Raw genomic sequence first — 24,677 nt, 5'->3', positions numbered from 1 at the left:
CTTTTGAGGAGTAGGAACACTATTGGGAAGTGGCCTCACACCCAATAAAGATCTTCATTGACCATAAAATCTTGACTATCCTCCGAAGGCTCAGACACTAAGCCAAAGACAGCTCAGGTGGGCACTATTTCATCTCCTGATTCATCTCCTACTGTCAGGGGACCAGAAATGGAAAGGCCTTGTCATGCAAAGGAGAGTATTACTAGGGAACAAGAAGCCCAACCTGGAATCACCCAGTGTTCTGAAACATCACAACTTCATCAAAACTGTGACCTGCCTAGACTTGATGACCCTTCTTCAGACAGCCAATCAGAAAGGTACTTCTTCCAGGGAGTCTCCACCTGAGAAGGGAATGACTAAGATGCAACAGTCCACATGGGATGAGATAATGAACATCATTGGTGCATATAAGTTCTGCAGGGGTATGCACAGTTAGAAATATTACATTTATACCATGACAGCCCGTTCATGGGTCACTTTGGTCACCTTAAGCCTTTTTGTATTATCACCCATTTTTCTGGTGGCCTGGTATGAATGCTGAAGTCTGGACTTGTGTAAACTCCTGTCCCACATGTGTTCACACTAAGATGCCTTGTGTGAAGACCCTGGTTATCCTAATAGTCCTGGAGACTCTGGCCAGGCCCTGGATCTCAATCACTCTGGACTTCACTGTGGAACTCCCAAGTTGTGAGGGCCACACCTTAGCGTTCACAGTTATAGACCCACTAACTTAAAATGTCCCAATTTAGCCAGTGACCACCTATCTTCACCTGAGGTGATGGCTTAGCTATTGGTGATGCATATTGCCTGTCTCCATAGACTCCCAGACAAAACAGTCTCTGCCTGAGGACTAGAGTGTGTCTCCTGCTTTGCGCAGGAGACTCTCTGCCTAACTGATGTTTGTGCAACCACTTCCACTGCATATCACTCCTAGACAGATGGGCAGTCTGAACTGGCCAAGTGTTGGAACAGTACTTACACTACTTCATTAATTTCCACCAGGACAACTGGGTATCCTTGTTACCATAAGCTGAGTTCTCCTACAGTAATGCGTATCACATCTCCACAGTGCAGAGCCACTTCTCAAACCATAGCTGTCATCCCCATTTCCACCCTGCATTACCCATAGACTCCCCAAACCTGTCAGCCATAAACTGGGTCCAGCAAATTCACCTGATCCAAGATGAACTTGAGAGGCATATACAGGAGGCTAAAGAAGCCTACAAGTGGTCTGCAGACCATCGATTTGCAGACTGCCAGGTGTGCACCCTGCTTGTCATGGGCCAGAAGGTCTGGCTTGCCACAAAATACCTCAGGACATGCTGGCCTTTCCAGAAGTTATACCACTGGTTTCTCAGTCCCTTCCAAATCTGCAAACAGGTCAATCCAATTGCATTCAAGTTGCAACTTCCCAGGTTCTGCTCCATCCACCCAGTATTCCATGTATCACTCCTCAAGCGCTACACAGAGAATCCCTTCCTTGGACTCGTCTCACCTACTCTTTCCACCAGTTCAGATTCAGGGTCACAAAGAATATACAGTGCATGAGGTTCTTGACTCTTGTCTGCAATAAGGTTGCCCCCCCAATACCTCTAACTGGGAATGCTATCCTCCTGAGCAGCTATCCTGGGAACCCACAACCCACAGCTAGAGAAGAAATTTCACCAGACTCAGCCCAACAAGCCAGACCTAGCACCATCCCAGAGGGGACCATGCGTTAAGGGGGTATTGGTGTAAGGATGTGAGGGTGCAGGTCTAGAAGCCAGGGCTGTGGAGGCCCTGGATCTTTGAGACTGCCTCATCCCCACTAAGGGAGATGGGCAAAGTAGCGTCTCACCTCACAGGATGTTCTACCAGAGCACCCAAGGCCTGCAGCTGTCTGAGATCTTCACACCCGCTACTTAAGCCAGGAAATGACCTGGGTGGACTGTCTGAGCCATTGTGCAGGCTTCCTGTTGCTGCCAAATCAGACCCTGCTCTTGCTTGCCTCCTGCAATCCTAATTCAGCCCTCTTCCTGATCTGCTCCTGACCTGCTCTTTACTCCTAGTTCCCACCTTGCTCCTGCTCCATGCCTGATCCTTGCCTCTCTCTGGTTTCTGCTCTTTCACCCTGCTCCTGACCATCAGCTACTAATCCTGGTTCTGACCTTGGCTCCAACTTTTGAGTTTGGCTCAACCATTGGCTTTGGCACTTGGTATCTGACCCTGGCTCTAATCCTCAGCTTCAATTCCTGGTCCTGACTCCAGCTCAACCCATGGCTCTTGTACTTGGCAGGTGACTCTGTCTCAGATACCTGCTTTCGTTCTCGGACCTGAATGCATGTGCTGCCCACTAGACTGGATGCCTGCTCTGATCACTAGGCCAGACCACCTACATCCTGGTTTTAACAGTGTGTGTGCACATCTGAGGTTAACAGCTTCTTGTCCTGTCCCTTCCTTTTGCACACCCATAAAGCAAATGGTATTGTGATGGGGCACTCTACTCACTGCTGGATGGCAGTTCTGGTGATTCTTTCTGCCAGGCTGATGCCCCTTCCAGATGTCACTCTATCTTTGTCTGCAGCCCTTCTGTCACTCCAGGAGCTGCTGCTTTCTCTTTGTGACCCAGCCCTCCGGCCAGGTCACTGAGCAGTTTCCCCTTCTGGGGTGGTCTTTCAAAGTCTCTCTCCACAAACAGTGACAGGCAGGTCTCATGCCAGCGGCCCTGACTATGTCAGTCCCACAGTGACTCTGGCAGTCTTCCTATTTGCTGCCCTTAGCAATGCCACGCTGCAATGGATGGTAGGGGAACGCAGGCCCACACTCTACTGGGGGTTCCAGTTCAGGGCCCTGCAGTGAACAGTTAAGGTGTATAGCTACACTAACCTTACTGCTCTCACCTCTGGACTCCTTCCTACCATATGTCTTCTCCCTTACCTCAGGGAGAGAGACTGCAGGCTTCCTCCATGCTGTCCCCCATGCTGCTGCCAGCCTCCTGGCTTTACAGAAGCCTCACCTGTTCCCTTACAAGGGAACTTCCTTCTAATTAGCTCCCTCCAAACAGCCTAGAGCCCCCCCATTGGCAGCTTAATTGGCTGATTGGGCCCACCTGGCCCAATTCAGCTCTTGTAGGGCCAGTGTGGGGAATATACCCCATCACAAGTATATGGCAGTAATCTGGCTCTTGTTTACATCACGTATGGTTATGTCTCCATGTGGTGTTGTCTTCCACACTGTCATAAATATAAAGGGAAGGGTAAACCCCTTTGAAATCCCTCCTGGCCAGGGGAAAGCTCCTCTCACCTGTAAAGGGTTAAGAAGCTAAAGGTAACCTCGCTGGCACCTGACCAAAATGACCAATGAGGAGACAAGATACTTTCAAAAGCTGGGAGGAGGGAGAGAAACAAAGGGTCTGTGTCTGTCTGTATGCTGCTTTTACCAGGGACAGAACAGGAATGGAGTCTTAGAACTTTTAGTAAGTAATCTAGCTAGGTATGTGTTAGATTATGATTTCTTTAAATGGCTGAGAAAAGAATTGTGCTGAATAGAATAACTATTTCTGTCTGTGTATCTTTTTTGTAACTTAAGGTTTTGCCTAGAGGGGTTCTCTATGTTTTTGAATCTAATTACCCTGTAAGATATCTACCATCCTGATTTTACAGGGGGGATTTCTTTGGGAGGTAGGTGGGGCTTGGGGCGGCCCCCGGTAATAGGGTGTGGTCTGGGGTGGTCCCTTCTGGTCTCCGCTCCAACTGCGACCAGTTTTCTTCTTCTCTGCCACCTCCACCCATCTGGCTCCAATCTCTCCTGCCTCAATTACAGTTTTGGGTTTCCCATCTAGGATGTATCTTTCTATTTCCTCAGGAACACCCTCTAAGAATTGTTCCATTTGCATTAGGAAGGGCAAATTTACTGGAGATTCAACACTTGCTCCTGATATCCAGGCATCCCAATGTTTCACAATGTGGTAGGCATGTTGGGTAAATGACATGTCTGGTTTCCACCTTAGGGCTCTGAACCTCCGACGAGACTGCTCGGGTGTTATCCCCATTCTGACTCTCGCCTTGGATTTAAACAGTTCATACTTGTTCATGTGTTCTTTAGGCATTTCAGCTGCCACCTCAGCTAAGGGTCCACTGAGCTGCGGCCTCAGCTCTACCATGTATTGGTCAGTAGAGATGTTGTACCCAAGGCAGGCCCTTTCGAAGTTTTCTAGGAAGGCCTCAGTATCATCGCCTGCCTTGTAGGTGGGGAACTTTCTGGGATGGGAAGTGGTACTTGGAGAAGGATTACTAGGGTTTGTTGGGATATTCTGCTGAGCCTTTATCTTCATCTCCTCCACATACTTCCTCTCTTTTTCCTTCTCCTCCAGTTCTTTGTCCCTTGCTTCCATAGCTCTCCTGTGAGCAGCCGCTTGGTGTTGTTCTGCTTCTCTCGCTGCCTCCCTTTCTTGTTCCTTCTTCAGCTGCATGAGTTCTATCTGTCTTTCATGTTCCCTTTGTCTTTCCTCAGCCTGAAATTTGGCTAATTCGAGCTGTAGTCGAGCCGTGGATTTTGCCATTCTAACCTCTCTGTTTTTAACTAACTTTACACTCTAGGTTTAGAAATAAACAAACAAAACTTGGCTGTAAAATTTTGCTGTGCTGGAATAGAATACCTATTCTCTGATAGTGATTGTCAGCCTACAGAAAAAGACAATTTCCTTGTCTCTGCTCTGGGCCCAAATTAAAGCAAAAAACCTCCAACTACTTGGAAACCTGCTTACCCAGCCCAAAGAAAAAGCAAATGGGTAGAACACCCACCCCCTATTTACTTTTAGGAAGAAAAGAAAAAAAAACTCTGGGTTGGAAGACTGTGAATTTCCCTGCAGGAGTTAAGTACCCTGCCTCCAGGCAAAGAAAACCTACACTTCACAAAGATAATCCCCTTTTGTCTCTGCTTGGCCACAGTTTCAGCTTTCAGTTTCAGCTGCTTTCTGGACTTCCTTTCCAAAGGAAAAAAAAATTTCCTTTTTAAAATCTGTATTTCTAGTTCAAAAAATCTCAACTGGATCTCAAAATGATTTCAGGTTAATCCCACCACTGTGCCACCATGTCAAGGTTCCTCCCCCACTCTGAACTCTAGGGTGCAGATGTGGGGACCTGCATGAAAAAACCTCCTAAGCTTATCTTTACCAGCTTAGGTCAAAACTTCCCCAAGGTACAAAATATTCCCCCCATTGTCCTTGGACTGGCCGCTACCACCACCAAACTAATACTGGTTACTGGGGAAGAGCTGTTTGGACGCGTCTTTCCCCCCAAAATACTTCCGAAAACCTTGCACCCCACTTCCTGGACAAGGTTTGGTAAAAAGCCTCACCAATTTGCCTAGGTGACTACAGACCCAGACCCTTGGATCTTAAGAACAATGAACAATCCTCCCAACACTTGCACCCCCCCTTTCCTGGGAAATGTTGGATAAAAAGCCTCACCACTTTGCATAGGTGACCACAGACCCAAACCCTTGGATCTGAGAACAATGAAAAAGCATTCAGTTTTTTACAAGAAGACTTTTAATAAAAAATAGAAGTAAATAGAAATAAAGAAATCCCCCCTGTAAAATCAGGATGGTAGATATCTTACAGGGTAATTAGATTCAAAAACATAGAGAACCCCTCTAGGCAAAACCTTAAGTTACAAAAAAGATACACAGACAGAAATAGTTATTCTATTCAGCACAATTCTTTTCTCAGCCATTTAAAGAAATTGTAATCTAACACATACCTAGCTAGATTACTTACTAAAAGTTCTAAGACTCCATTCCTGTTCTGTCCCTGGCAAAAGCAGCATATAGACAGACACAGACCCTTTGTTTCTCTCCCTCCTCCCAGCTTTTGAAAGTATCTTGTCTCCTCATTGGTCCTTTTGGTCAGGTGCCAGCGAGGTTACCTTTAGCTTCTTAACCCTTTACAGGTGAGAGGAGCTTTCCCCTGGCCAGGAGGGATTTCAAAGGGGTTTACCCTTCCCTTTATATTTATGACACACACAAAGTTACCTTTACGATGTGGCATCTTTGGGGGTCGTTGCCATTTCTGGTGAAGTTGCTCAGTTATATGCTGCTGGGTCATTGCTTATTGTGTGTGATTTTCCCCATTGACCCTGGGGTCTAGCTCCAACTACCTTTGAGGACAAGAAGGAATTTTCCAGTGCAATTTTCTACCAACCTTTGATTCTATAATGTTAGGGTTTGGCCTCAAGTGAATTTTCCCATTCCTTGGTGTTCCTGGGATGTTTCACATCCATATATTTGTGGCACAGCTTGTGTGTTCCCATAGTTCCCATGTCTCCAAGCAGGCAGACCTTGCCAATAAAGCATGAGTCAGGAGAGCAGCTGTATCAAGTGACTCCTCCTCTAGGTGCTAATGCACTTGGAGGGTTGGGGGCTATTACTCACTAGCATCAGTAGGGTAAAATTTAGGGTGGTCTTGGTAAATCTGCTGTGTGAATGTCCAATGTACTATGTTGAACTGTTAGCAGTGGAACTAGTTCTGCATCATCAGTTCATGCTGGCCTGGGTCAGGTTTGGCAAGGACTGCTTTCCCAGTGTTAAATTCAGTTCTATATTTGTTCTTAATAAAAGATGTGGTTAATTAGTCACTAGCCACATTTCTGTCTTTATTTGCAGTCTTCTGCTTCGTAATAAACATCAAACCTAGGATGATAATATTTAAATGTCAGCACAGGACATGTATTGGACCAGTACACAGGAATATGATGTATAATTTTATTTGGAAGATGTGAAAAATAGCATCCAGGTGATTGTTTGACTATAAGGTTTGAAAATGTAGAAAGGTTGCAAAATTCTGGTCAACATTTACTGAGCGTATACAAGATTGGCAGGATGCCTTTGGTTGATTTAATGCAGATGTTTGCCTTTTAAAGACTGTTGAAAAAATTATATTAGACAAAAAAATTATGTGAGTAGCAAGAACATGCCTAATGAGACAGTGGAAAAAGGAATCTATATCTTCAGTGTCAGAAAGGTTTAAAGGTCTGAATGCATATTTCCTATTATTATGTATCAACTCAGAATCAAAGTTTGAGCTTCAGTCTGAAATCATTTGTAAATGTGTTATTGCCAGTTACAAATATCTTGTTGTGTACTGGGATTTTCAAAAGAACCTAAGGGAGTTAGGCGGTTATAGCCCTTTGAAATTCAATGAGCCAGTCATATTCTTTGTATGATTGATTTATAGTTCTATAGAATCAGAGGGGTAGCCGTGTTAGTCTGGATCTGTAAAGCGGCAGAGAATCCTGTGGCACCTTATAGACTAACAGATGTATTGGAGCATAAGCTTTCGTGGGATGCACGTAGTGGATGCATGTAGTGCATGCTTGCATATTTATACCTGCCTCTAGAAATTTCCACTACATGCATCCAACAAAGTGAGTATTCACCCATGAAAGTTTATGCTCCAATTAGTCTATAAGGTGCCACAGGACTCTGCCGCTTTCACAGTTCTATAAAAGTATGTCTTATAGGCCTGCATCAGCAAGCACAGCTCTTATCGATTTAAATGGGACTCATGCCCCCCTTATTCCAGGGCTGAATTTAGCCTTCATCAATATCTAAACAGTAGAAGTAGTCACTGGGCAAAATATTGTCCGCAGAGGTAAATGGTATAAAGCCAGTAAGTGAGAAGTATTTGACCCACTGACTCAGGCTGGTACAAGTAATGCTGTTCTGCCACTTCCAGTCACGTATGCTAATTTTATTACCACCTCACATCTACTGTGCAAGTAAAACCACCATTTACAGCTGCTTCATTTAGACTGAAGACTGTAAAGTTAACTGAGGGAACGTTTGAGGAGCTTGTTGCTGGACAGATTGCTAAAACCAACACAATCAAGTATTGAAAAAAAGAGAGCTCTTTTCCTAAAACTCAGAAGACCTGATTCTGCTCTAACTTACCCTGGTATAAATCAGGAGTAACCAGGGCTGGCCTTACCATGAGGGGAACTGAGGCAGCTGCCTCAGGTGCCAGACTGTGGGGGGTGGGAGTGGGGGGTGCCACTAGAACCCAGAGTGTAGAAAATTGTGTCCGCTGCTGGTGCATATGTCTTCTCTCTGCTCTAGATGCACAGAGATGGTGGAGTGCTGTGCTGGAGGAAGGAGGGCACAAGAGACATAACAGGCAGGCAGGAGAAAAGGTGAGAGGGAATAACAAAGCAGCAGAAGCTGGAGGGAGAGAGAAGAGGAGAAGCCTCTTATGTACCTCTTTAGCACCCCCAGGAGCCTGGACTGATTAACACCAGCTTCTCAGGGAGCTGCCTGTTTCCTGCTACTTCCCTGAACCCTCTTGAGGAGAACAGGCAGGCAACTGAAGTAGTAGGAGCCAGTTAGGCCCTTAAGATGCTGATATCTTCCCTCACTCAGGCCCTGCTACCAGCCTGCTTATTTGTCCCCTCCAACTGAGTGTTGAGAGCCACTATAGCTGGCACAGAACAGCAGTCATGAGTGAAAGAAGAAAACACCCCTCTGGGGCAGCATTCAGAAGAAAGAAAGTAAAGGAAGCTTTTCTATCTAAGCAGGCAGGAGCTCTCCTGAGATACATAGACACAAATGTTCACGGTGAGCCTTCCAGGGCCCCAGTGAGGATGTGAGCGGTGAGGAGATGACTGATCTTCCAATTAGTCAGAGTGCAGGTGACCTGGCAGCTACTGCAGAATCCATATCTCCATCTCAAATGGATTAACCATGCACATTCCTGAAGAAAAGCGTAGATCAGAGAAGAGTGTGGTGGAGGTGCAAGAGACAGCTGCTGCTGAGTTTAGTTCCTTAAGTCTAGATGATGCAGGACTGTGGACCCACTTGTGCAGTAGCCTGAGGGACTGACTTGTACTGCATGATGGGCCACAGCAAGTGAAAAACTTCATGTTCCCCAAAGACAATGAAAATAGAAGTTTCCATCCAACACATTACTGGCATGAAATCTCCAATGGTGACAAAGTGGAGAAGCCATGGCTTATGTACTCAAAAACCCAGAATGATGCATACTGTTTTTGTTGCAAACTCTTCCAATCTAATGTTCCAGCCACATTGGGCTCTACAGGAACAGAGGATTGGAGAAATCTGGCATGCCATGAGAAGGCAGCAAATCACCAGAGAGCATTCCATAGGTGGAAAGAACTTAAGATGAGACTAAAGTTAAAGGCCACCATAGATGATCAGCATCAAGAGACAATTGCATCAGAGTCTCTTTACTGGCAAAATGTTCTGAAAAGGCTCATTGCCATTGTGAGAATATTTGCTACCCAAAACCTAGCATTGTGTGGCACTTCAGATCAGCTGTATGTGCCAAACAATGGAAACTTCCTTAAAATTGTGGAGCTCATGGCTGAGTTTGATGCTGTACTCCAGGAGCATCTGGACTGCAGACCTGACACCAGCCATATGGAAGAAATGACTTTAATGGTGCATTTTGTAACAACAGAACCTAGTGAAAATGTCCCTGCAATGGTGACTGTCAGAGAGCATTTTCTACAATTTATTGACATTGATGATACTACAGGAGCTGGTATGACAAATGTGCTTCTTAAAAAGCTGGAAGATACGGGAATTGCAATAGCTGACATGAGAGATCAGGGCTACGATAATGGTGCCAACATGAGAGGGAAGGAAGAGAGGACTACAGACATGGATCCGAGAGTTAAACCTTCGAGCTTTTTTTGTCCCATGCAGTTCTCATTCATTGAACTTGGTGGTCAGTGACACAGCATCAGCTTCTAGTGAGGCTGCTGAATTTTTTAATGTAATTCAAAGCATCTATGTATTTTTCTCTGCATCAACTCATCGATGACAAATTTTGAAGCAACATCTGGGAACATCCTGTCTGACACTGAAACCAGAGTGCCACACAATGGGAAAGTCGAGTGGAGGCGATAAAGCCTATCAACCACGAAATTGGGAAGATAGATGATGCCATAGTTGCCATTATGGAGGATAATGCTATGACAGGAACTGTTTGTGGGAGAACCATGGCAGAGGGAAATGGAATCACCAGAAACACACACAACTTCAAATTTCTGTGTGGCTTAGTGTTGTGGCATGACATACTGTTTGAAATAAATGTTGTAAGCAAGAGACTCCAACTGTTGATCTTGATATATCTGGAGCAATGGAACAACGGGACAAAGTAAAGTCATACCTACAGTCTTACTGGTCAGATGAGGGATTTCAGAACGTTCTGAAGGGTGCACAGAAGTTGGCAGAGGAACTTCACACTGAAGCTATTTTCTCACCCATTCAAGAATACAAGAGTTAAAGAAGACATTTTGATTATGAGGCATGGGATAATCCTATAAGAGACCCCAAACAAGAATTCAAAGTTGAATTCTTTAACCAGGTGCCAGATTGTGCAATGCAGTCAGTTGAAGAAAGTTTAATGAAGCTCAAGGAACACAGCAGTATATTTCGGATGTTGTATGATATTCCAAAACTCCGCACTATACCTGAAGAAGACCTACACCAGCAATGCAGAGACAGTGTTGACACATGATGACATGCACGATATTGATGCGAGTCATTTAGGTGATGAACTGAAAGCCCTTTCAAGATACATTTCAGCAGGATCAACTCCAAAGGCTGTTCTGGAATATATGTGCACAAATAAGATGACCACCCTCTTTCCAAATGCTTTTGTTGCTCTGCACATACTTCTAACCGTTTCTGTAACAGTTGCCAGTGGAGAATGCAGCGTCTCCAAGCTGAAGTTAATAAAAAACACATCTACGCTCCACAATGACACAGGAGAGGCTGGTCAGCCTTGTGACCATCTCAATAGAGCATGAGCTGGCCCAGACTGTGGACCTTCAGCAGGAAGCAGTTCAAATCTTTGCAACCAAGAAGGCACAGAAAGCACCACTTTGATTATTCAAACAGATAAAAATGCCAGTGTTTACTACGCAGACAAGAAAAGTTAACTTTCAAATGCCTGAACAGGAAATGTAAGTGTTACTTAAAATTTTTGACAAGACATTTTAAATTGTTAGTTCTCCTTTATTGGGGTAGGTAGCAGAGCAGTAACATGAGAGGAGTAGAACAGGAAGAAGGCAGAACTGTGATCTGTCAAAGTTTTGGCCCAAGCGAGGGGGCATGAAAGTGTCATTTGAGCTCCCTGCCTCAGGTACCAAAATGTTGTGGTCCGGCCCTGGGAGTAACTTCACTGAAACCAATGGAATTACATCAGCATAAGGAAAAGAATCAAGCCCAGAGACTGGAGTGGGAGCTATATGCTAGGAGGAAGGGCTACCACTGCTCTCTCATAAACAGAGGAGTTTATTATACTGATCAATAAAGAACAGGATATAAGACTGGACTGTGCTAGAGATTTGTACTACATGTTATCAGGCATGACAAGTGAGAACCAAACTAATGCTCCTGGATGAAAGAGACTTAAGTCTATGAAAGATATTTTATGTAATCATTAGAAAGCAAAATAATTAGGTGTGCCAGTCTAAATTGTATTGAATGACCTCGGTGTCTGATATTTCTAGGGGCTGAATCAGGATCATTATTTTTTAGTTTACAATGTATGGTAAGATTTTTCTTCTTTGAATCTCAGGCAACTCAGCCCCTGAGTTCCTAGATTAAGTCTGTATCTATCTCCCCGCCTCTGGACAAAAAGGGCACTTGTGCTTGTTTTCTAGTTAATTTTTTGCAGTAATAACAAAATATAGCAAGGAAAAGAAGCCAAGAATTCACGCATCACTACATCAGTAATAAGGAAAATTTACTCTTCTGCTATTTTGTAAACTTACAAATATAAATTTGTTAAAACATTTTCTTAAACTCTGTTCCAAAAAACAAATTAAGCCAATATATTTATGAAAATGACAAATTGCCCTAGAAATCCCAGGAACCACTTAACAGTACACTAAAAAAGGAACAAGGAGAGTAAAACAAAAACCAAAAAGTGGAAAGTAAAAGGAAGATGTTAGCTGAGCTACTTTGGGGAACTAACATCTTCTTCCTTTTTACTTTCCACTCTTCATTTTTTGTTTTACTCTCCTTGTTCCTTTTTTGCAGTAGTGTACTGTTAAGTGGTTCCTTGGACTTCTAGGGCAATTTGTCATGTTCAAAAATACATTGGCTTAATTTATTTTTTTGGAACAGAGTTTAAGAACGGGTTGGAGGATGGCCATTCTGCCCACTCAATGCCAATGATAGAACACTGGATATTCCCTGGGGACTGTTTCTATCCCCTTATGCCATCAGAGCAGTGTGAATGGATCTCAGAGCAAGAGACTTGAGCTTTGGATGGATACAGTTTTCCTCAGATAAGGTGAAGTGAAACTCTATATTACTTTTGCCTCTGGTGGGGGTGGATCAAGGAGATAATTATTAAGCCATGGAAAGAAAAACCTGCAGAACAGATCCATAGCAGTTGGGTAACTATGTCAGAGTATTCACTGGTTTAAATTACTTCTGTATGTACCTTTGAAATTGCTGTTTGATTTCCTAATACTGATTAAAATCCTATACCCAAACCAATGCTGACACCAAAGAACACCTACTGCACTTTGTACTCAGGCAAAATGCTCATCAATTTGAAATAGGATTTAGCTCTGTATTAATAAGGATGCTTGGTATTATATAGACTTCTTCCTTTTGTTTTGAGTGGCTAAAATGCAGTTTGAAAGTACTAATATAAACTTCATTTGCTGAGACAGAATCAGCGCTGGCCCTGAGAAGCGTTGCTCCACATACTAATCTACTAATTTAATTTACCGTTATCACACTCCCTTATTGTCTATTCAGCCCAAAGCATTAGAATTTTCAGGCTCAGAGATCTGTACTAGAGAGTTGAGGGGTTTTTTTCGTCTGACTGTTAAGGTGATTGAGCTGTAGAGATTTTTTTACATCTCTTGTCACACGTTTCATGGCAGAATCCAACTTCCAAACATACTTCAATTCCACAGCAATTTTCACATTGTTTATTCTTTTAAAATATGACATTTTTAGGTACAAAGAAAAGTGCAGTTACAAGACTTGTAGAGTCAAATCTATTCATTATTGCTCAAGAAGCCAATATATTTCTGGAAAAGAAATTGCCTAGTGAGTCACATGAAACACTATTTCAGTGAATTACTACTCATTTTGTGTCAGAGAAGACAATTTCTAGTCATGGTTGGTAAGCAGTAGAAAATTATTTTTAATTATAGACAGACAGTACCATGCTAGTAAAGGTATTTCAAACAAGCCATTTATCTCTCTACTTAGCATTCCGGATTTGTCTGTTTCTGAAATGAAACTCATCTGGCATTCTTATAGTATTTAACATTATTTTCATCCCCAGTGGGAAAGCAGTTTGATTGCAGAAGTTCCATTATACGTGACAAGCCAAATTGTTTCTAGAATGCGTGTCAATTCATGTACAGCATCAGAAGGTCCTTTTCTTGTTTGAGAGCGTGAAGATTTATTAAATTGAGTGATCTGGAATTGCTCGGTTTTATAGCTCAATTAGAGATGGGTGAAATTCACCATTTTTGCTATTCACATTTTCCAGAGCTTAATAGTCCTAACAGAAGAATACTTGACATTTTGCTACCTCTGTCCACCCTAAAAAGAGTCCAACAACTTAGACAGCCCTATAGGAAACAATTTTGGAAAAAAAATCTTTGATGACCCTTGTACCTTCATGAAAGCTGTGGATTTTTGTTTGCTATCATTGGTAGACAATTAGGCTCTTTGTTGTGATATTCTTCTTTACAATGGTCTGTTCATTGACTCCCTAAAGTCCCCAGTGCTAATAAAGCCTCAGTTTACACAATAAACATTAAGTTTGAGTTCATTGCTATGGGGACTTCTATAAATTATAATTTAGTGCATTACGACTCTGCTTGGATAGGGCACATAGCACTATCCATAAAGATAATTGTAGAGTCAGGGATTTGCTAAAGGAGACATAACTGAGAGCTGGGAGTACAGACTCCATGATAAAATGTGGAAAAATCCCCAAACAATCCCCAAATCCATAGCAACTACAATAAAAGGCCTCTAGTTAAGATTCTCCCTGGCCTTAGCTGAGATGAAAGAGCATTTTTGTCAATCAAGACCAATATTTTGTCATAATAAAACATGCAAGAGAAAATTACACAAGTGATCAATATTTTCTGAACGTTTAAATATGACAACAGTTTATTCTGGTTCTTATGCATCTTTCATACAAACATAGGAATGGCCATGTAGGATCAGATTTGTGAACCAACTAGTCCAGTATCTCATTTCAGACAGGGGCAAGTTCCAGGCACTCCAGAGGAAGGTGTAATAAACTCAATAGAGGACAATATAGGTAACCTACTCAAAGTTTTCTTTCTAAACCAGATTGGTTAGTAGCTGGCATATGCCCTGAAGCAAGAGGGCTTATCTCTTATAGAAGGCATATAAATTTAACCATAACAGTAGATGTTCTCATACAGATATCTAATCCTTTTTGAATCCTGCTAAACTCTGGACCTTAATGATATTTTGTGGCACTGAGTTCCACAGGTTAATTATCCATTTTAGTAATTTCCTTTTATCTTTTTCAAATGTGTTGCCTTGCAATTTCATTGAATGTCTCCTTGTTCTTTTATTACCACAAAGGGTAAATGGGAGTGTCCAATTCACTTTGTGTTCTATTCACTATGTGATATTATTAATCTCTGCTGTAAATTGAATGGTTCATATCTTTTCACCCATTTGTATTTTGTTCATCAGGTGTTTTATTATTCTGCTTTTAATTATTGCTTCAACCAATTCACTTATTAGTGAAGTAAGTCTCACTCATCTGTAATTCTCAATCAGCCCAAAGCCTTTTTTAAAGTTACCTACAAGATTTGCTACTCCCCAGATTTCTAGTCTGGTAGCAGATTTCAGTGAGAGATTGCATGTTGTAGCTAGCAGCTAAACTGCTTGATTAAGATCCTTCAGTCCTGCTGGATGTATAGCATGTGCTCTTGGTAACTTGTTGCTCTTTAAATGATGAGTTTGTTTCGGCATCTCCTCTTTTGACACTTCAATCAGTAACAATGTTTCATTGTTTCTAGGTGAAAAAGTAATCACAAAATATTTTATGGCTGGAGGAAAGAGTTTGTTTACCAAATTGTGTAAAGGAGCTCAGAGACTGAGGATATGTCTACACTGTAACCTGGATCTGACTGCAGAAGATGTGGACATACTTGAGCCAGTTTGAATCACAATAGCCATGAAACTGCAGCTGCAGGGCTGGCAGCACAAGGAACATGGGGGTGTTGGATGGGGCAGGAGTCCCGGGGGTGGGGGTGGGCAACGACCACCTCGTGGGGTGAGGAGGGAACCTGTTAAGATTTTGGCAGCTTATCACTGGTTACACTTAGAACTTTACCAAAAGTGTGCAGTTATGATTCACAAATATTCTCTGAGGTAGATAAATAGGATTGTTCCAAATTTATAGATCAGGAAATAATGAGAGGCATGCCTTGCCTGGCCTGGCACTGGGGTTCAGTGGGTAAGTCATGGATGAACCCTTATCTCCTGTTCCCAGGAATCCATATGTCTACAGAGCAAACACATAAAAAACCTACAAGAGCAAGTCTCAGGGGCTGAATCTACAGACTTGGCCTTGTGCTACAGTGCTAAAAATAGCCATGTAGATGTTCCATCTCAGGCTGGAGCTTGGTTCTGAAACCTAGCCTTCTCCCTGTGCTTCAGAGCCCAAGCTCCAGCCTAAGACAGAATACCTACACAGCTGTTTTTAGCACCATAGCTGCTTAAGCCCAAAGCTGTAGACTTGGGCACTGAGACTTGCTGATACAGGGCTTTTTTTGTCATATAGATGTAAGCCATAAGACTTTCATTGCCTCCACTCAGTCAATCCAAAACATGGCTGCATCTTAATCAACATGATCATCTTTCTGCCTGTCAATCTGCACCTCCTCTGAACCTTTCCACTTCCTCTCCCTTCAATACTGTATCGGATTTAAACTTGTTCTTCCTTCCTACATAATTCTTCCCCTTTCCTACTTGTCCAGCCTTCTCACTTATCACATGACCACCTTCTGTCCACTAATGATATCAACCATACTATCCCTATTCATTTTTTACTCCCATGAGCATGGGAGTCTTTTGTTCATGCCATTCTTTAGGATTGGAACACCCTCTGTCATAAATATAAAGGGAAGGGTAAACCCCTTTGAAATCCCTCCTGGCCAGGGGAAAGCTCCTCTCACCTGTAAAGGGTTAAGAAGCTAAAGGTAACCACGCTGGCACCTGACCAAAATGACCAATGAGGAGACAAGATACTTTCAAAAGCTGGGAGGAGGGAGAGAAACAAAGGGTCTGTGGGTCTGTCTATAGTCTGTCTGTGTCGGGGATAGACCAGGAATGGAGCCTTAGAACTTTTAGTAAGTAATCTAGCTAGGTATGTGTTAGATTATGATTTCTTTAAATGGCTGAGAAAAGAATTGTGCTGAATAGAATAACTATTTCTGTCTGTGTATCTTTTTTGTAACTTAACGTTTTGCCTAGAGGGGTTCTCTATGTTTTGAATCTAATTACCCTGTAAGATATCTATCATCCTGATTTTACAGGGGGGATTTCTTTATTTCTATTTACTTCTATTTTTATTAAAAGTCTTCTTGTAAGAAAACTGAATGCTTTTTCATTGTTCTCAGATCCAAGGGTTTGGGTCTGTGGTCACCTATGCAAATTGGTGAGGCTTTTTATCCAACATTTCCCAGGAAAGGGGGGGTGCAAGTGTTGGGAGGATTGTTCATTGTTCTTAAGATCCAAGGGTCTGGGTCTGTAGTCACCTAGGCAAATTGGTGAGGCTTTTTACCAAACCTTGTCCAGGAAGTGGGGCGCAAGGTTTTGGGAAGTATTTTGGGGGGAAAGACGCGTCCAAACAGCTCTTCCCCAGTATTAGTTTGGTGGTGGTAGCGGCCAATCCAAGGACAAAGGGTGGAATATTTTGTACCTTGGGGAAGTTTTGACCTAAGCTGGTAAAGATAAGCTTAGGAGGTTTTTCATGCAGGTCCCCACATCTGTACCCTAGAGTTCAGAGTGGGGGAGGAACTTTGACACCCTCCCTTCTCTCATCCACCAACTCATTATCTTCTCATTTAGGCCTCACTCAGCAAGGTATTTTCACATGTATATGACTTTCAGCATGGGATCAATGCTTTGAAATCGATGAGACAATTTACATCAGCTGAGGATCTACCTCAATAGGATGAGTCATATCTGCTTATGTATCTTGCTGAAGCAGGGCTTCTGTCATCAGAATTATCTCTCTTTGATCCTTGTGTGCATATTCATCGTTCATTACCTTGTAACTACTAGCTAAATGTTGTTTGTACAATGATCCTTGAAATTAATATTCCCTTTCCAGTGGATGGGCCAGTTCTATTAATTATTAAAGAGAATTCCACTTTGTTGGGTACACAGTTTGTTTTTCCATGTCCTGTTACTTAATATTTGCTACTTCAAAGATTGCTTTGAACCTGGATTGATGTTAATGGATGTCAGAACCTTTCTGTAAACAGCTTGGTTAGAATAAAGTAGATTTGCAGGCAGGCAGTTTTGTTCCCAGCAGGGGGATTGTTCGCTACCTTTGCTTTCAGTGATAGAAGATTCCACACCACTGATGTGAATTATAAAGTTCCTGTATTTCCCTGTAATTCTTAATTCTGTCAAATCGGAGTTCTTGCAGGTGGTGTACTGTCTGTCACAACTATGTTATAAATGACCAAGTTACCCGGCCAGTCAAGTTGTTAACATAACAAGCAGGTAGGTAATGTATCAATACAACTTTTAAAAAACATTATTGTGACTGTTTTGTCCCCGTTTTATACCTGATATGAGTTTGTATGCCATATGAATAAAGCTCCAAGTCCCTAATCTCAGATAAATGAAGGAAGATTTAGCACAAACTTTAAAAATTACCCAAAGTCATCTTGCTAGATTCTGCCCACCCCCAAGCTGTTGCAAATTGTGGTTTATCAGATGAAACAGAGTTAGTGGAGTATGCAACCAGCAGCCATGTTTCTACTGTTGTTCTCTTTGGTGTTATTAGGTACAGATTACCAAACATACACACTTCCTCAAAGAGAGGATTGTACGGGGTTTCCATCTGTGCTGCACTCTTCCTGCTGCAAATTAAGTAGGGAATATGCTTAGGATTCTTACTGAGGCAGGAAAAAATTGCATCAAGGGGTAATATGAGACAAGCTCTAAAGCAACTATAGAAATGTATTATGGCAATTATGCTAACAGGCTGTTGGGGTCCTAGGGGAATAGTGAAAGAAATTTGCAGTTTAGCAAACAAAACTGATATTCATCTTGCAATTACATCTTTAATAATTTGCACCAAATACACAGATGAGGATAGTAGTATTAAAAAAACTACTGAAAAGGGATGCACCTGCAGAAATGGAAAAAGCAAATAAAGAAAAAAATCAAGATTCATAGCCAATTTATGTCTCTCTTACTCATGTTGAGGAGTACCCTACTCTATGAAAAGTCCCAGTGAAATCAATAAGGCATTAAATGTAAATATGGTGGAATCTGGCCCTAGGACACTGGAATGCGGAAAAGCAGATACCATGGCACCATACATGAGCCTTAGGAGAAAATTCTCTCTCCAGTCTTTCCTCATTCTCTAAATATTTAGTTGCACTTCTGAAAATAAAGTATATATAAACTGTTGAAGCTTAAAAACCTAAACCTTAGAGTTTTCTGAAGCATGAATAGTGAGAGAGTAAGGAGTTTTGGTGGTACAAGATAGGAGTGGAGTTGTCAAAAGCCACTGATTTTTGCTATGAGTATTCACAGGAAGAAACAGCTGTTTTAACAAAGATGATGCACAGTTAAATTTGGATATCCATAACAGCAAATAATCCTTCTGTAATAAAACTGATGGTATTAAAATCCCTGGTTTAAAAAAAAAAAAGTGACTTTTCCACAGATGGAAACACAGAAGAGACAGCTCTCTGTGAAATTAAAGTCTTCTGTCAGTGGAAAACTGTCTCTGGTGTTTCACAAAAATAGTTAACTGAAAGCCTGTGGCAATTTTGTTGTTTTCACAGGTGTTGAGAAATTTTTTTTTCCCCATGCAGCTCTAGATGATCTTTGTGCTCCCAACAAAGGCAAGTATACAATGAATAACCCATCTATCTGTTCAGGCTTGAAATAGGAATGTTATATGTGATTGGCTTGGAGATCTTGCCATTTAATGTGGTTAATGGGATGAGTAAGAAAAAAAGAAGTTAAGGAATAGGGTTCTTGAGAAAGACAAGTTGTGGAAATAGCCAGCTCTCCCTGTCATCCCCCCCACCCCCCATCATTAGATGGCAATCAATCAGCTACGTTACAGCAGCCTGATCTTGTCCACTATGTTCACCTGTTCTGCTTTATTCAGGACTGCCCCAGTCTAGAGATAATGAGAAAGGTCTCGGGTCACAGTTTAGAATTAGACAGGTGGCCTGCACTGAAAAGACAAGGAGGTGCTGATGCAGTGCTGTCTTTCTAGAGTCCAAGTGAGCAAGACCAATTCTGTTTACATCATACCGTTTTTAACAGGAGCAGGGAGAGAAATCATGAGTCAGAACTTGGCATATATTGTAGCACATGGTTTCAGTGAAGGCTTCAAGTCATGGATTACAGAAGCAGTATCTGCCATCAGGGCAACAATTCTTGAGCAAATTGATTACTTGATGGTGTCTCCGTCACCAGGAGCATTATTCCAGTGGCTATGTCAAAACTGTTGTAATTAATGAAACTTTCCATCAGAGGGCAGGATTTAAGAACTCTGGCAGGGAAGTAATCAGTGTGCAGCAGAGCTGACGTTCTCTCTTCCAACTAGTGCAGGAACAAATGGCCACAGCATGCAGAGGAGGAAGAGATGTTCTACCTTGTCTCACCTGGCCATCTTTGTCTTTGGCCAGTTTAGAAGGAACTGGAGAGATTTGTAAGTTTATTCCCTGTCATTTTACAGAATGCCTGGCTTCTAAATGAAGACTGCATTTAGGAATGCATGGCAAAAAAACCCAAGCAGACCACGACCACACTACACGCTACAGGCCAAATCCATCCATGGCATCATTCCACCAAAGTCAATGGGCCTGACTTTGGGGGAGGGATAGCTCAGTGGTTTGAACATTGGCCTGCTAAACCCAGGATTGTGAGCTCTATCCTTGAGGGGCCATCTGGGGAAAAATTGGGGATTGGTCCTGCTTTGAGCTGGGGGTTGGACTAGATGACCTCTTGAGGTCCCTTCCAACTCTGATATTCTAGGATTCTGTGACTGCTCTCTTCCAGGCACAATCTGCATAGATTTACCCCCAACCACTCTGATGGGGAGAGGGAGCATTCCTTTCATGGAATAAGCTCCTAAATCCTGAAATTTCCAGGGTTCAGAGAGGGGTCAGAGCTAGCAGCACGGAAAGGCTTCTGTCCCCATCCTGCTCTCCTCACTCTTTGGTAGCATGGCTCCAATGAATCCCCACTGTAGAAATGCAATATAGGCTCTGATGATCCAGATTCTTCCAACGCAGGACGGAATAAATCATTGATCACCCTGGCAGCAATCTCCAGGCGTGGGTCTCCCTTGCCTTGCACCTTGGTGCAGTCAGTCATTTTCACCTATGCAAAGGAAAGGGGGTTTAAAATGCTACAATTCTAATTTGGCAGCATTTGCCTCTGTATAACGAAAATCATTCCATGTAAGTCCAGTAACAGAGTCTAGGATGAATGGATGATCTGTGTTCTAATGCCTTTGATTGATGGGATGGTTGGAGCATTGGTGACTTCCTCAGCTTCCCTTCCCCTCTACCTAAAGTAATTTGTTTAATATCCCTCTTCACCTATCTACTTATTTCTTTCAGGCACTAGGATGACATGATGACAGTGCCTGAGAAGGAGACATGCAGATGAGGGTCATCTATATACTTCTCTCCCTGTGGAGTCTCATTGGGCAGTCTCATGTAGATGCTGAAGAGGGGGGTCTTGAGTGGCTGCTGTTTGGTTACAGCTGTTAACGGCTGTCTTTCAAACTCAAATGTTGCCTCCATTAAGGCAACAAAAAGGCAACCAATTGTGATGCCTCGAAGAAACCATACTAATCAATCATGTGCATGAAAAGAGGGGGTTGAATTTTGGAAGGGGTGTAAGGACACTAAATCTGGAGAATCAGTGTGGGAGAATGATGGGAGAGAAGGGGAATTTAACACACTTAATTTGAAAAAGTAACACTATGTAATGGTTGATGCTGAACACTTCATTTGTATGTTACATCCCTCTGCCATCCCCTCTTGTCTGTCTTTGTCTTTTTTAGATTATATGCTCTGAGGGGCAGGGATTGTATCTTCCTCTAGCTCCTAGCACATTTTAGGTACTAGTGCACTGTTTTTCTTTGTAGTATTGTATTTTCTGGAAAGTGCCCCCCTATTTGACATGTTACTGAAAATAAGTATCGGCAAAAAAAAATAAAAAAGTGACAGATAAGCAAAATATAGATTCTTTTCAGTCACTCTGAATATGCCACCTGCTCCATTTAATTTAAAAGAGCCAATATCCTTTAAAGGGATCATTGCATTCCCATTTACCCCATAAGACTGACTACAATACATTATATGCAAAGATTGAGTAGATGTGTTATCTTCCCAGTGACTAATTATAGCTAAAGATAGCTTAGAGCACAGATAGGGGAAATGAGAAAGATAATGGGGAAAGATGGGATGGCTATTCAAGTGTAGCTTTCCCTGTCATGTGTGTATAAAGTAAAACCTCAGGAAGAGGCAAAGCTAGAGGCAAAGCTTGAATGACACCATGGGGAGCAGATGATTAGTAGTTTGAAAATTTTCAATTACACAAAAATAAATAAAGATGCTGTGGCATGGCAAGATACCAAAGCTTCTATTTCTTGGCAATTGTGTAAGATAAAGATAGTGAAACAGATTGTCTTCAACAAGAAAATACCAAGTTTCAGGGAGTGACTTTTTTTAAATGATGACTCTAAAGTGCATGTGGCATCTTAGACTAACCAATTTATTTGAGCATAAGCTTTCGTGAGCTACAGCTCACTTCATCGGATGCATACTATGGAAAGTGTAGAAGATCTTTTTATACAAACAAAGCATGAAAAAATACCTCCCCCCATCCCACTCTCCTACTGGTAAAATCTTATCTAAAGTGACCACTCTCCTTACAATGTGTATGATAATCAAGGTGGGCCATTTCCAGCACAAATCCAGGGTTTAACAAGAATGTCCGGGGGGGGGGGGGGGGAGGAAAAAACAAGGGGAAATAGGCTTGAATAGAGACTGGGAGTGGCTAAGTCATTATGCAAGGTAACCTAAGTTAATTGTATCCAATTTGCAAATGAATTCCAAGTCAACAGTTTCTCGCTGGAGTCTGCTTTGGAAGTTTTTTGTTGTAATATCGCAACTTTCATGTCTGTAATCGTGTGACCAGAGAGATTGAAGTGTTCTCCGACTGGTTTATGAATGTTATAATTCTGGACATCTGATTTGTGTCCATTTATTCTTTTATGTAGAGACTGTCCAGTTTGACCAATGTACATGGCAGAGGGGCATTGCTGGCACATGATGGCATATATCACATTGGTGGATGTGCAGGTGAACGAGCCTCTGATAGTGTGGCTGATGTTGTTAGGCCCTGTGATGGTGTCCCCTGAATAGATATGTGGGCCCAGTTGGCAACGGGCTTTGTTGCAAGTATAGGTTCCTGGGTTAGTGGTTCTGTTGTGTGGTATGTGGTTGCTGGTGTGTATTTGCTTCAGGTTGCGGGGCTGTCTGTAGGCAAGGACTGGCCTGTCTCCCAAGATTTGAAAGTGTTAGGTCATCCTTCAGGATAGGTTGTAGATCCTTAATAATGCATTGGAGGGGTTTTAGTTGGGGGCTGAAGGTGACGGCTAGTGGCGTTTTGTTATTTTCTTTGTTAGGCCTGTCCTGTAGTAGGTGACTTCTGGGAACTCTTCTGGCTCTATCAATCTGTTTGTTCACTTCCGCAGGTGGGTATTGTAGTTGTAAGAATGCTTGATAGAGATCTTGTAGGTGTGTGTTTGTCTCTGTCTGAGGAGTTGGAGCAAATGTGGTTGTATCGCAGAGCTTGGCTGTAGACAATGGATCGTGTGGTGTGGTCAGGGTGAAAGCTGGAGGCATGTAGGTAGGAATAGCAGTTAGTAGGTTTCCAGTATAGGGTGGTGTTTATGTGACCATCGTTTATTAGCACTATAGTGTCCAGGAAGTGGATCTCTTGTGTGGACTGGACCAGGCTGAGGTTGATGGTGGGATGGAAATTGTTGAAATCCTGGTGGAATTCCTCAAGGGCTTCTTTTCCATGGGTCCAGATGATGAAGAGCTCATCAATATAGCACAAGTAGAGTAGGGACGTTAGAACAACGCTTCCTCAGCTCTCATCCCCTAAGTCAGCCGTAAAAATGTTAGCATACTGTGGGGCCATGCGAGTACCCATAGCAGTGCCGCTGATTTGAACAAGAGGCTGCTCAGCAGCTCTCCAACACCACTTTCTACAAGCCATTACCCTCTGATCCCACTGAGAGTTACCAAAAGAAACCACAGCATTTGCTCAAGAAACTCCCTGAAAAAGCACAAGATCAAATCCGCACAGATACACCCCTGGAACCCTGGCCTGGGATATTCTATCTACTACCCAAGATCCATAAACCTGGAAATCCTGGGCGCCCCATCATCTCAGGCATTGGCACCCTGACAGCAGAATTGTCTGGCTATGTAGACTCCCTCCTCAGGCCCTACACTACCAGCACTCCCAGCTACCTTCAAGACACCACTGACTTCCTGAGGAAACTACAATCCATCGGTGATCTTCCTGATAACACCATCCTGGCCACTATGGATGTAGAAGCCCTCTACACCAACATTCCACACAAAGATGGACTACAAGTCGTCAAGAACACTATCCCAGATAATATCACGGCTAACCTGGCGGCTGAACTTTGACTTCGTCCTTACCCATAATTATTTTTACATTTGGGGACAATGTATACCTTCAAATCAGTGGCACTGCTATGGGTACCCACATGGCCCCACAGTATGCCAACATTTTTATGGCTGACTTAGAACAACGCTTCCTCAGCTCTCATCCCTTAACGCCCCTACTCTACTTGCGCTATACTGATGACATCATCTGGACCCATGGAAAAGAAGCCCTTGAGGAATTCCACCATGATTTCAACAATTTCCATCCCACCATCAACCTCAGCCTGGTCCAGTCCACACAAGAGATCCACTTCCTGGACACTACAGTGCTAATAAACAATGGTCACATAAACACCACCCTATACCAGAAACCTACTGACCGCTATTCCTACCTACATGCCTCCAGCTTTCCTACCTACATGCCTGACCACACCACACGATCCATTGTCTACAGCCAAGCTCTGCGATACAACCGCATTTGCTCCAACCCCTCAGACAGACAGACACCTACAAGATCTCTATCAAGCATTCTTACAACTACAATACCCACCTGCGGAAGTGAACAAACAGATTGATAGAGCCAGAAGAGTTCCCAGAAGTCACCTACTACAGGACAGGCCTAACAAAGAAAACAACAGAACGCCACTAGCCGTCACCTTCAGCCCCCAACTAAAACCCCTCCAACGCATTATTAAGGATCTACAACCTATCCTGAAGGAT

The 24,677-nt window shown here is 42.7% G+C and overlaps 1 long non-coding RNA gene across 2 annotated transcripts; it reads left to right on the top strand.

The window, feature by feature from the left end:
- Window positions 1-16,322: 16,322 nt before the first annotated feature.
- LOC311519823 lies at window positions 16,323-21,460 on the top strand. 2 transcript variants are annotated; one of them, XR_014711392.1, is made up of 5 exons: window positions 16,323-16,382; window positions 17,681-17,766; window positions 19,065-19,124; window positions 19,846-19,945; window positions 20,862-21,460. It is a non-coding gene; the product is annotated as an uncharacterized lncRNA (long non-coding RNA). The 2 variants fall into 2 exon arrangements; XR_014711393.1 differs by having other exon boundaries at window positions 19,841-19,945.
- Window positions 21,461-24,677: the final 3,217 nt, after the last annotated feature.

This window comes from Lepidochelys olivacea, assembly GCF_965140295.1.
Source record: "Lepidochelys olivacea isolate rLepOli2 genome assembly, chromosome: 4".
NCBI lineage: Eukaryota > Metazoa > Chordata > Testudines > Cheloniidae > Lepidochelys > Lepidochelys olivacea.
This window is presented reverse-complemented; position numbering and strand designations above follow the sequence as displayed.